Source organism: Gavia stellata, chromosome 25, assembly GCF_030936135.1.
Source record: "Gavia stellata isolate bGavSte3 chromosome 25, bGavSte3.hap2, whole genome shotgun sequence".
Lineage (NCBI taxonomy): Eukaryota > Metazoa > Chordata > Aves > Gaviiformes > Gaviidae > Gavia > Gavia stellata.
Window position 1 is genome coordinate 180,780 of NC_082618.1, and position 12,820 is coordinate 193,599.

General features: G+C 50.4%; 1 pseudogene; it reads left to right on the top strand.

Moving 5' to 3' along the window:
- Positions 1 to 4,256: 4,256 nt before the first annotated feature.
- On the top strand, positions 4,257 to 7,509 carry LOC132319201 (sperm acrosome membrane-associated protein 6-like; annotated as a pseudogene).
- Positions 7,510 to 12,820: the final 5,311 nt, after the last annotated feature.

Below are 12,820 nucleotides of genomic sequence, written 5' to 3' on the forward strand. Positions count from 1 at the left end.
TTCCTGCAGCCAGACAGAGATTGTCCCATCTAAAACTGAAACAACAAAGTCGGTACCGAGCCCACGATCAGGACGGTTTTCCGAGATGAATAACTTAATAACAACTAGTTTTATTATTAAGCAGGCATTCTTTAATACAGCGCTGGGCAGCACTGGGGATTTATCCACCATGAGTGCTCCAACGGGTTAGCAAAACACCTCAGTTCATATATAGAAAAATCATACACATTCATCAGAATTCTAAAAAGGGCAGTCTTATGTGGATGAGTTCCCGGAACTCATTTGCTGCCAGATCCGCGTATACCATAACTGAGTCTGTTGCAGCAGTCTGTCAGAGTCGGCCTCAGGCTCGTGACCTGTTGCTACCACGATGCGAGAAGCTTTGCGAACCGATTTGGTACTGTCCTTCTAAACAGTCATGACACCAATGTCCCGCTAATCCTCGACAACGAAATTCTTGTTGTCCGCAGGTGGCACAGTGCACGTATTCAGTTATCACTCAACTGGACAGGGTCAATCGAAGGAGGAGGTTCTTTCCATGGTCTAATCCACCACGCTGGGACCCACCGTGGACCCTGATCTGTTAAGATACAAGCATAACCTCTCCCAGTCATTTTAACTTCAGCAGGACCTTTCCATTCCCCGGAAATTGGGTCCTTGAACTGTACCCACACACGTGTCCAGGGCTGCAGGCCAGATTTCAGCGGTAAATGATGTATCACTATTGGGGGGGACTCGCGATCGCCCGTTAAGTGTAAAAAATTTAACACATACAGCGCTTTTGCAAGCCGTTCAGCTGGACACAGGGATGAGTCTCCCCCTTTTTGTTTTTGCAAAAGCGATTTCAGCGTAGCATGAGCACATTCTACTATGGCCTGTCCCGTCAGGGAATGTGAAATACCCATAGACCTACGGATACCCCACTGGGTAGAAAAATGTGCGAAGCGTTGCGAAACATAAGCAGGAACGTTATCGGTTTTAATTTCATTAGGTACACCTAACACAGCAATGGATGCACACATATGTCTAATCACATGTCTTGCCATTTCACCTGTGTGAGCCATTGCCCACATAGCCAGAGAATATGTGTCAGTGCTTACATGAACATATTTTTGACGCCCAAATTCAGGAATATGAGTGACGTCCATCTGCCACAATTGTAAAGCATGCAATCCATGAGGATTGACTCCTAAACCCAATCCCAGACCTGTAATTTGGCAGTCCGGACATGATTGTACAATGCCACGGGCATCAGAAATAGAAAGATTAAATTGTCTCACTAAAACTTTAGCCGATTGGTGAAAAAATTCATGGGAACTCCGGGCTTGCTCAAACAGATTAGTTTGGCGATTTTCCCAAGCGGCGGCAACTAAGTCATCTGCTCTGTTATTGCCAATGGCCAGACCAGAGTCAAACTGATGGAATAAAATAAGGATTGGTTCGCTGATTTAACAAATGCAACATCTGTAACAACTGGTATAATATTGGGGTTTTCACCTCACGTACCATAGATCGCTCAATCCGTTTAACAGTACCCACTACATACAAGGAATCAGAGACGATGTTAACAGGTTGAGTTGTCCAATTCTGAAAAGCCCAAACCACGGCCTTTAGCGCCAACATTTGCAACGAATCTCGCGGATAACCTGTAAGCAATTGGGAATGCCATTGTCCCTGAACACACCAAGTAATAGCGGCTCGTTTTGACTTTTTTCCTGCATCGGTAAAAACAGTAAGCCCTGGGACAGCCGTTTCTGATAATTGCGGAGATTCTTCAAACGCTTGGTCCTGTAACAACGGTAAAAGTCTTGTGGGTGGGTAAGCATTAGTAATCTGACCAGTATATTCTGCAAAAGCGTATTGTAAAATATCAGAAGAGGACAAAAGCCAAACTAAATAGGATTGCTTAACAGGAATATAAATTCGTTCTGGATCCTGCCCTATTAAATCAATACTGCAACGCCTTCCCTTTATGATGATATTTGCAAGCAGTTCTATTCTAGTACACACTGTTGTCTTAGGCTGATACGACAAGAAAAGCCATTGTAATATTACGACACTTTTTGGTGATTGATGGATTAAGAGACCTAAAACATGGTTCCTACTTTTACTGGAATTAACAATAAGTAAGTGTATAGGTAGTTCTGTAATAAATCATTGTGACACCCCGCCAACTAATTTCTCAGTTATCTTTTGCAAAGCTTGCTGTTGCTGCAACGATAAAGTTCTCGATGCATCAGCAGACGCAGAAGTCCCTAACAGAGGCATTAAAGGTTCCAGGTCATCATTGGTAATGCCAACAATGGAACGTACCCATTGAATGGACTGTTGTGGTTTAAGCCCAGCTGGCAACTAAGCACCACACAGCCGCTCACTCACTGCCCCCCAGGTGGGGTGGGGGAGAGAATCAGAAGAGTAAAAGTGAGAAAGACAGACAGTTTAATAGGTAAAGCAAAAGCCGTGCAGGCAAGCAAAGCAACACAAGGAATTCATTCACCACTTCCCGTCGGCAGGCAGGTGTTCAGCCATCTCCAGGAAAGCAGGGCTCCATCACACCTAACAGTTACTTGGGAAGACAAACGCCATTACTCCGAATGTCCCCTAATAATTTCTGCACATCTGTTAATGTTGTGAACTGCATGGTCAGCTGTATTTTCTGTGGCCTCACAGCACTTTGTGTGATGATCCAACCCAAATAATGCCATGGAGGACCCTTTTGAACCTTTTCAGGTGCAATTTTTAAACCTTTTCTCTCTACCGTAACTGTCAAATCTTGCAATGTTTTTTCAACATCTAAATCTTTCCCCGCAACTAAAACATCATCCATGTAATGATACACGAGCAGGAACTGTCTAAACTTAAGCTTAGAGGATGGGTGGATCCTTGAAACAGGCCAAGCCTGTCCTTCTTACCTGTTGCTGGAAGAAACCAAGATTTGTGATGTATGAAATATGTAGGAAAACTTGAAGTTTGGGATAAGTACTTGACAGACCGGTTCATTCTTTGTTTCACATAAGCTCCTGATAGACTTGTTCTTAATTTCTCCCGGAGAAAACACTTCAGTTGCTTTTCAAACCTCTTGATACAAATTGCTTTCTATAAGTCTATTTTGTCAAATAAAATTTTGAGCGGTAAACCCTTTATAACTAACTTTATCTATTGCTTCTGCTGTTTGTGTTCAGAAGCACTAAGGTGATGCTTTTCTTGAGTGCTGAAGAGACTGGCGGGGGGGGTGAGAATGCTGCAACTTCTCACTTGAGGGGTTTTTTCCGGGGGAGGGGAGGGGCGGGGGGCGGGGGGGGGGCGGCGGGGGGCGGGGGGGGGGGGCGGCGGGGAGGGGGGGAGGGGGGGCGGGGGGAGGGAGGGAGGGAGGTTGGGCGGCGGGAACGGAGCAAGGGCGGGCGGGCGCGCAGGAGCCGGGGCGCCGGGCGCACGTAGCACGGACGCACGCGCGGCGGCGGCACAGCCGGGACTGGGCTGCGGCAGACAGATGTTCACCCCCTCCCCGCTCCCCACTTCGCGCCACGTGCTGGCGCGGATGTTTTCTTCCCGAATGCCTCATGTCCCCAATCGATGAGCTCAGTAGGCGGCTCGGGTCCCTCCTCCGTTAGAGTTTTCTGAGGAGGCACTTCCGCTTTTCCCGTGCTCAGTTCAGCCAGCGCCGGCGGATCGATGTGCTGCGGGTTCGATTGTGCCTCCTGGGCGGCGGGGCCGCACACCAGCGGGGAGGGCCGGGCCCATGGCGGCCTCCCGCCTCCGCCGCGCTGCGCGCCCGGCACTGCGGCCCCGCACCCGCACCCGCACCCGCACCTGCACCGCCGCGCTGCCGGAGGCCACGTCTGTCCAGCGGGGTTTGGCTGGCGGGTGCCGTGGGCGGCGCACCACAAGACACTCCTGTAGGGTTGGTAGTCATGAACGCCGCAGCAGCACCACGTCGCTCTGCTGCATTTCCCTCAAAGTCTCTGAGATGAACCTCCACGCAGTGGAGAATTTCACCGCCTCCCTGGATCCCTTCCAGCGCCTTCGAGGTAGACAGGTCATAACTCAGTCCTCTCGTAGAGAGTATATGTCAGAGAAACTTGAGCACTGACGCCTCTTTTTGCCCTCCTAGGAACCCTGCTGTTCCCTGGGGACCCAGTCACCCGGGCTCCGCCTAGGAACCCTGCTGTTCCCTGGGAACCCAGTCACCCAGGCTCCGCCTAGGAACCCTGCTGTTCCCTGGGAACCCAGGCATCTGGGTGCTATTCTTTGGAGACATGGCGTGGTGGTGGGTGCCCCTGATGCTGGTGCTGGCTTCCTGGCCCCCTGGAAACCGAAGCATCCGGGCAGGGGGACCTGGCTTGTGGCAGTGGGTGGCCTTGGTGTCCTGGCTCCCTGCGGTGCACTCCTGCCTGCTCTGCTTTGGGCCCCCCGTTCAGCGGGCACGGCTCTGCCGGGACATTACTGGGGCTCCCCCCAAGGACCCCCGCCATCAACACTGCCTTGAGGCCCTCGTCCAGGCTGCTGTGCCACTCGCTTCTGTCACTGTGGGTGCGTCATGGGACCCCAGGGACACCCAACCCGACAAGGCCCCTGCCCAAGGACCCCCATCCTGACTGGCACCTCCATCCCACCAGGGACCTCCATCCCAAGGGGGATCACCACCCTGAACAGGACCCCAGAGCCCTCTGCGGTTCCCCACTTCAACCAAGGCCCTCACACCGACACTGGCCAGGATCCCGGGCAGTTGGGGACCCACACCAGACAAGCACCCTGGGGCCTCCAAACCATGCCAGGGTCTCCCCAGTCCTGACCTGGACCCCAGGGACCTCTGGGAACCCCAGCCCTGCCTGGGACCCTTAGAATCACCCAACCCTGACCAGGGACACACTGGCGACTCCACGGGACCCCCTGGCTCTACCTAGGACCTCAGGAATCCCCAGGGATACCTGACCCTTCCCAGCATCCCTAAACCCTGATCAGGACTCCAGGAACCCCCGGAAACCCCCAGCCCTTACTGCACCCTCCCATCCCTGAACCTCCAACCCCAACCCTGTGCTGGTCCCAGTGCTCCTGTCTCCTTGGTCCCAGGGTCGGGGCAATGCGAGGCACTTCGGGAGATCGTCATGGATGCCCTGCATTTTCTGGAGAAGCAGAAGGACATGAGTGAGCAGGGGACGTGGCACGTGTGAGGGGGGAGGGCCAGGACATGGGGCATGGGGGATGGGATGTGGAGGCCTTGAAGGCGGGGGGGTGGGGGGGGTGGTGTGTGAAATATAGGCTATATGGAGGTCTGGGGGCTGTAAGGGGATATTTGGGGAATCCTGAGGGTATATGGGCTTCAAGGTATACAACTTCTGGGTTTTTGTGATGGGGTATTCGGGGATATATGGGACTCCACGATGGATATGTGCAGTCGAGGCGAGTTGTACAGGGGATCTGTGGGGTCCGGGGAGGGTTTATGGGGATACGGGAGAGGGCACATTGCCTCACCTGGACATCTGGGACACCCCAGAGCCCTTTGAGGTGTCTCTGCAGGAAGCCGTCAACATCATCTGGATGAAGCTGAGCAAGCTGGAGGAAGGTATGGGGCCAGTGGGCACACCCACCCAGGACTCCCACCCTGGGGAACCCCTGCCACCCCCACTCAAGGGGCGATCACAGAGACCCCCACCCTGGGCACCCTGATTTCGGAGAAACCCCCAGGGACCCCATCAGGGCTGGACAAGTGCTAGCCCTGACAGCTCATCACAGGGATGTGGATCCCCAGTGATCCCCAGCCTAATGCTGCTTCCCCCCCACCAGCTCCAGCCTGTGTCCCGCCCTGTGGTGAGTGCCCATCCCTCTGTCTTGCCACCCCCTGTCCCCTAGTACATCTCCCATCCCCCTGGGACCGCCAAGTCTCTCCCTCCCAGGGTACCAGCCAGCCGCCCGCGTCTTCCAGTGTGCTACCTGCCGCCTCGTGGACTGCCAGTTTCCCCTGGACTGCCCAGGTACGGGGGCCGTGGTAGACCCAGGCGTCCAGGCTGGGCTAAGCCCCAGCCCGGAGCTGGCTGCGGCCAGGGCTCTGGGGGCAACCCTCATTCCTCACGTGTGGGCACGCCTGCCGGGCCCACCGTGAGCACACAAGACTGTGCCAAGGTGCATGCCCACCCATCCCCACTGTGAGCGCATGAGCACGTGCAGTCGCACAGGAGCGCAATTATTTCTCTAAGTGCATGAGCAGATGTGAACTCACACGTCTGTCAATGCTCCCAGTGCAGGACATGCGGGCCCGCACGGATGAAGCCATCACACTGCACTGCGACATGCCCTTTGCCACCCCGCCTGATGTGCCCGTTACCTGGATGTTTGCCAAGGATGTGAGTTTCACATGCATGTGCAAGGGTGTACACAGACATTCGTGAGAGGACTGGGCATGGTTAGCGAGGCCCATGTGCACACAGCTGTGCGCTTGGCGTGAAGACTATCAACAGATACAGGCGTTGCTTATACAGTAGATAGGTGTGCTGTAAGGAGAATGTGTGTAAGCATGCACAGGATGCAAGCAAGTGCTCACCCACGTGAAGGGTGCTCGCAAGCAGGAGGCAGGTCACTCGTGTGTTTGCAGATTCATAGGCCCTTGTGTGCACATGCGTGTGAAGGAAGTGACTTTTGTGTATGCTCTGCTTGTGCACCCCCCTGTGCACACACACAGGGCACGAGGAGCACATGTGGGACATGAGGTGCACGCACATGCATGAGAAAAGGGTACCAGAAGCATGACAGGGTCGTGACAAGCACAGGTGCAGGACACGGGTGCCTTTGCATGCACGTGCATGCTGTTCCATGTACCTGGTGGAGCAGGCTGCGCTGATGTCTTCCCCCATGCCCCAGCTGCGCACACAGGATCTGGCGCTGTTTGAGGAGCTGCAGGGGAGTGCAGAGGGACCTCTCAGTCTGACCCTCCAGGACCCCACGCCAGGAACCATCGCCTGTCGCCTGGGCGTCCTTTCTGAGCCCTTGGTCCGCAAGTACTTCTACCTCAATGGTGCGTCCAGACACCGGAGTGCCCTGGGGGCAGTTAGCAGCGTGGGCTGGAGCGGGACCCCAGGCACATGGGTCCATGGGAGGGGGGGTGCATGGGGCTGTGAGCAGGGTGCCAGGACACCCGGGTCCCTGGTGGACAGGTGGAGGGTATAGGTGTTCCCTGATGCCTGGCTCCTCCGGGGGTGCTGGGGCACGTGGGGTGGAGCAGGGACCCCCAGACGCCTGGGTCCCTGAGGGCAGTGAGGTCTGTGGCTGGAGCAGGTGCCTTAGGGATACCTGGTCCCTGGGGGGCACTGCCCCATCACCTGAGGTGCCTGGGTCCCCACAGTATCAGAGGGAAGCGTGGAGGCAGAGCAGGGACCCCAGGCTCGGTTCAGAGCTGTGCTGCGCTGGCCCCAAGGCAGGAACCCCTGGCACCACATGGCAGCGCTGGAACTGGGGCTGGCACTTGGCTCCATGGCGCTCGTGCTGCTGCTAGCGTGAGTCCTCCCGACCTGGTAAACCTTACCCTCCAAATCCCCATGCTTCTGGGGCTCCCCGCAGACCAGCATGGGACTCCCAAACCCCCCTGGACCCTCAGTCCCTCAGGATTCCCTACAAATGCGAGGGGACCCGAGTGTCCCAGCTGGGCCATAGGCTGCCGGGACTCCTAAACTCACAGGGCCCCCCCTGGGACTCCCATTGTCTTCTGGCCCATTCCGGGACCCCTCCCTTGCACCCAGGACCACTCCAGGCTGCCTTGCTTCCCCCAGATTCCCCTAATTGCCCCTGACACCCTGACACTTCCCTCCATTTTCCCCAGAACCCCCACTGTCCCTTTGTGGGTCCCAGTTACAGCCAGTTGACCCCACTTGCCCCCAGGGTCCCACACTTTCACCCTTAGACCCATCAGTTGCTCCCAGGACACCCCAGTTGCCCCATGATTCCACACCCGCCCTCAGATGGGGATATAGGGTCTCCTCCCCTTTCTTCCTCTTTCTCCCTTCCTCCTTCTGCCTCCCAGGGCCACGTGGCAATGCCGGAGCCTCCCAGACCTCAGTGACCCTCGCACATCCCACAGACCTGGACAACAGGGTCCCCCAGGGGATTCCAGATGCCTGGATTCACCCTAGGGGAGCTTCACACCTGGATCAAGGACCTGAGGACCAACATTCTACAACTGCTTTTCTTGCATTGGGGGTGGCATGTGCAAACGGGAACAGCCTAAAGACAGAACCACAGAGTTCTGAAAACCTGGATCATGCTGGAGATCGAGATCTGGGGGTCTTGGGCTTGCACACAGAACTTCATGGGCTTACATACAGAAAACCTGGCTACTGGGCACTGCATAAGCAGTCCAAAATAGAGTTCCAATGCGCCTGACCCTGCATTTCAACAGCTAGCACTAAGGGAAGGTCAGACTGCTACCTGTAGGAAAGCTTTCTCTTGATACTGATGTATCAAAGATACTCATGGATAATAATGCCTTTATATGTCGTGGCCACTACAAATGCCAAGTTACTTCCTCCTCTGATTGTTTGCCTTCACGTGAATTTGTGTCCAAAATCGTACAATATCTTTTTAAAGGTATTTTAAATAAAAGGAAAAATTAAACCAAGAAACCCAAAGAACAAAGAGAACAAATTCTCAAGAATTTTCATGGCTCGGGATTATCCATATTTTACAAACTCTTAAAAAGCATTTGAGAAAGTCACGTGTTCATAGACAATAGAAGAGAAAGACAAAGGTGATCTCCCGGAGTGTATTATCTCCCTTTCCCTTTGTTGCAATAATTACTGCACTCAATCTTCTCTGCAGAGCTATAGAAATATTTATTAGTTTCAATATTGGTATGAACTTCAAGTGCATTTAGGAGAGAAGTACAAGAATAAGACAGGTGGTTCTGTCAGTCTTGACATTTTTTTGCAGTGCAACAGGCACTTAGGAAAGGCAATGAAAGAAAGAAAAACACGAGGTAACCTGCATATAGCTTAGGTAGTGTGGTGGCCTCCTCCTGCTCCCAGCCAAGAGCCACCTTTATTGGTGGCAATAAAAAAGGGGGTTTAGCTAGTGCGTACTTCAGCTGCCTTCTTTCTGGTACCCGCACACAAACAAGAAGAAAAGAAAAACGCAAGCCAATCCATTTTGGCAACAATTTGGCCACCCGGGCGGGACTCTGTGGATATTCTATACCAATTTGGTATTGGTATTAGAATTCAAATATTTGTATTGGTAAAGGTATTATGTATATTTGTTATTAATATATAATTATATTTGTCTTTATTAAATAATAATTATATTTGTTGGGGTTTTTCTATATATAAAAAAAATATATCTATAGAATGGTGCTAACAAAATTGTTTAAGAGTAAGAGTGCGGGGAATTTAACTATTGATGAGAAAATACCAGAAATGTCACCTTTGGAATGTTTGTTAGCACACTGGAATAAGCTGCATGAGGGACAATTATCTTTTGCATTTATTTGATATTTGATATTCTATACCTATTTGGTATTGGTATTAGAATTCAAATATTTGCATTGGTTAAGATATTGTTTATATTTGTTATTTAAATATATATAACTATAATATTTATATTTGTTTAATAGTATTTATATTTATTATTTTATATATATAAATATATAAAAATATACACATATAGAATGGTGCTAACAAAATTGTTTAAGAGTAAGAATGTGGGGAATTTAACTATTGATGAGGCGTCACCTTTGGAATGTTTGTTAGCACATTGGAATAAGCTGCATGATGATTTGAGTAGGAGCCAAATGATTGAACATTGTAATCACTGGTGGCCTTTATATGTTTTAGAAGACCAGGAAAAGTGGCCAAAGAATGAGACTTTGAATTATAATACTATCTTGCACTTAATGTGGTTTTGTAGAAGAGAAGGAAAATGGAAAGAAATACTGTATGTGGATTTGTTCTTTTATTTAAGGCAGTGAACTGATTGGCAGAAGGAGTGTAAGTTGATAGGTCGAGATAATTTAGTGATGGTTTTAGCTGTTGAAAAGATATGTGAAAGTCCCGTTTTCTGTTGTTGATTTAATGGCATGAAAACAGGCAGCAGGAGTGTACAGAGAAGATCTGGAAAGGGTAGCTAGTGTTGTGGAAGCGGTTATTAGGACTCAGGATCCCGATTGAAATGATTTGCAAGTGGTATTCGATAACTCATTAGACAGCACTGAGAAACAGATGGTGTTAAAGATGGCAAAGGCACAGGCAGAGGCAGCAAGTGTAAGTGGTGTACTGACTGGAACCATAGAACAGAATTTCCCTTTGGGGAATCCCCAATGGGACCCGAATGTTGTGGATCACAGAGAGAAATTGACTCGTTATCAAGGATGGCTACTGTATGGAGTTAAGCATGCACTGCCAAAAGCTAGGAATTGCTCAAAATTACAAAAATGAATCCCCCTCATTATTCCTGGAAAGGTTAAGAACTGCTGCCAGGAAATACACTAATTTGGACCCTGAAAAACCAGAAGAGGCTGTTCAGTTGCCTTCTATCTTTATGGGGCAATCAGCCCCAGATATAAGAAAGAAACTTCAGAAATTGGAAGGGGAAGATTCAAGGGATCTGAATAAGCTGCTTGAAGTGGCATGGAGAGTCTATAATAATCGGGAGAAAGAAGAGGAACAGAAAAAGGAGAAAGAAAGGAAAGTTAGGGAAAACAGGCTGTTGGCTGTTTTAACGGGAAGTTTGATGAGAGGCAGAGAAAGGGGACAAGCGAAGGGAAGAGGAGGTTTTAGGAATTCTGGGGAAAAAGGATTTAATATGACGTTGGGGATGAATCAGTGTGCGTACTGTCGGGAAGAGGGGCATTGGAAAAAAAGATTGCCCCAGATCGAAAACAAATCAGCAGGAGGCTGTGAGAATGATGACTTTGGATGAATGAAGGGGACCGGAGGGGAACCCAGCTGAGCCTCTGGTTACAATTAAGCTAGGAGACTCTGCAGTTGAATTTTTAGTAGATACCGGGGCAACGTATTCTGTTTTGAACACCTATAAAGAGAAATTGGGAAATAAAACTGCAAATGCAATTGGAGCGACCAGGAAACAAGAAGAAAGGCCATTCCTAAAACCCCTGAATCTGAAATTTGGAAATAAGGTAATTACACATGAATTTTATATATATGCCAGAATGTCCGATGACATTTGAGTGGGAGAATCCATAAACAGGACGAAGAACACAATTAACATGGACCAGACTACCACAAGGATTTAAGAATAGCCCGACCATCTTCAGCAATCAACTGGCAAAAGAGCTCGAGATGTGGAAACAAAATAATCCAGAGTTACCTGGTCATCTCTTTTTGCAATACGTGGATGATACACTAATCGCCACCGAGGACAGAGCAACCTGCATAAAGGTAACGATAGACCTTTTAAACTTTCTGGGACTTAATGGGTACAAAGTATCCAGAAACAAAGCACAAGTAGCAAGTCAAGTTGTAATATATCTGGGCTTTGAAATTTCAAAAGCCCAACGACAGTTGGGAACAGACCGAAAAGAAGCCATTTGTAGTATACCAAAACCGAAAAACGTTCACGAATTGAGGGCCTTCCTGGGAATGACTGGATGGTGCAGGCTATGGATCCTGAACTATGGTCTAATAGCTAAGCCATTGTATGAGGCCCAGAAAGGGACACCTCCCTTTGAGTGGGGCCCAGAACAGCAAAGGGCCTTTAAAGATCTGAAACAGGCCCTGATGACTGCTCCTGCTTTGGGACTTCCGGATTTAACTAAAGATTTCCAGTTGTTTGTCCATGAAAGGCAGCATCTGGCCCTGGGAGTACTGACCCAACGGATGGGAAGCTGGAAGAGACCAGTGGGGTACTTTTCCAAGCAACTGGACACAGTAAGTAAAGGATGGCCGACCTGTCTTCGGGCAGTCGCTGCTGCGGTAATGCCCAGACAAGAAGCCCGAAAGTTAACTCTGGGACGGACAATAGTGGTATATGTACCACACATGGTGGTGACTGTTCTGGAACAAAAGGGGGGTCACTGGCTTTCTCGCAGCAGGATGATGAAGTATCAAGTAATATTGACGCAGCAAGATGATGTGATACTAAAAACAACTAACCTAGTTAACCCTGCAGTTTTCCTGAATTCTGTACAGGAAGAAGGACAACTGGAACATGACTGTTTACAGAATCACAGAATCACAGAATCACTACGGTTGGAAAAGACCTGTAAGATCATCAAGTCCAACCTGGGGGGAAAAAAAAAAAAAAAAAAAGAAAAAAAAAACCCACAAACAACCCACGCAAGCCAACCACCACACAACAACAACAAGGCACAACACACCAAAAACCAACCCACCCAACACCACACAGCACCATGTCCATCAAGCTACACAAGCTACATCCCACAACGCCACATCCACACGCTCCTTGAATACCTCCAGGGAGGGTGACTCTACCACCTCCCTGGGCAGCCTATTCCAATGTTTCACTACTCTCTCGGTAAAGAACTTTTTCCTAATATCTAGCCTGAACCTCCCCTGGCGCAACTTGAGGCCATTTCCTCTAGTCCTGTCACTAGTCACTTGGGAGAAGAGACCAACACCCACCTCTCTGCAACCCCCCTTCAGGTAGTTGTAGAGAGCGATAAGGTCTCCCCTCAGCCTCCTCTTCTCCAGGCTAAACAACCCCAGCTCCCTCAGCCGCTCCTCATAAGACTTGTGTTCCAGACCCCTCACCAGCTTCGTCGCCCTTCTCTGGACACGCTCCAGCACCTCAATGTCTTTCTTGTAGTGAGGGGCCCAAAACTGAACACAGTATTCGAGGTGCGGCCTCACCAGCGCCGAGT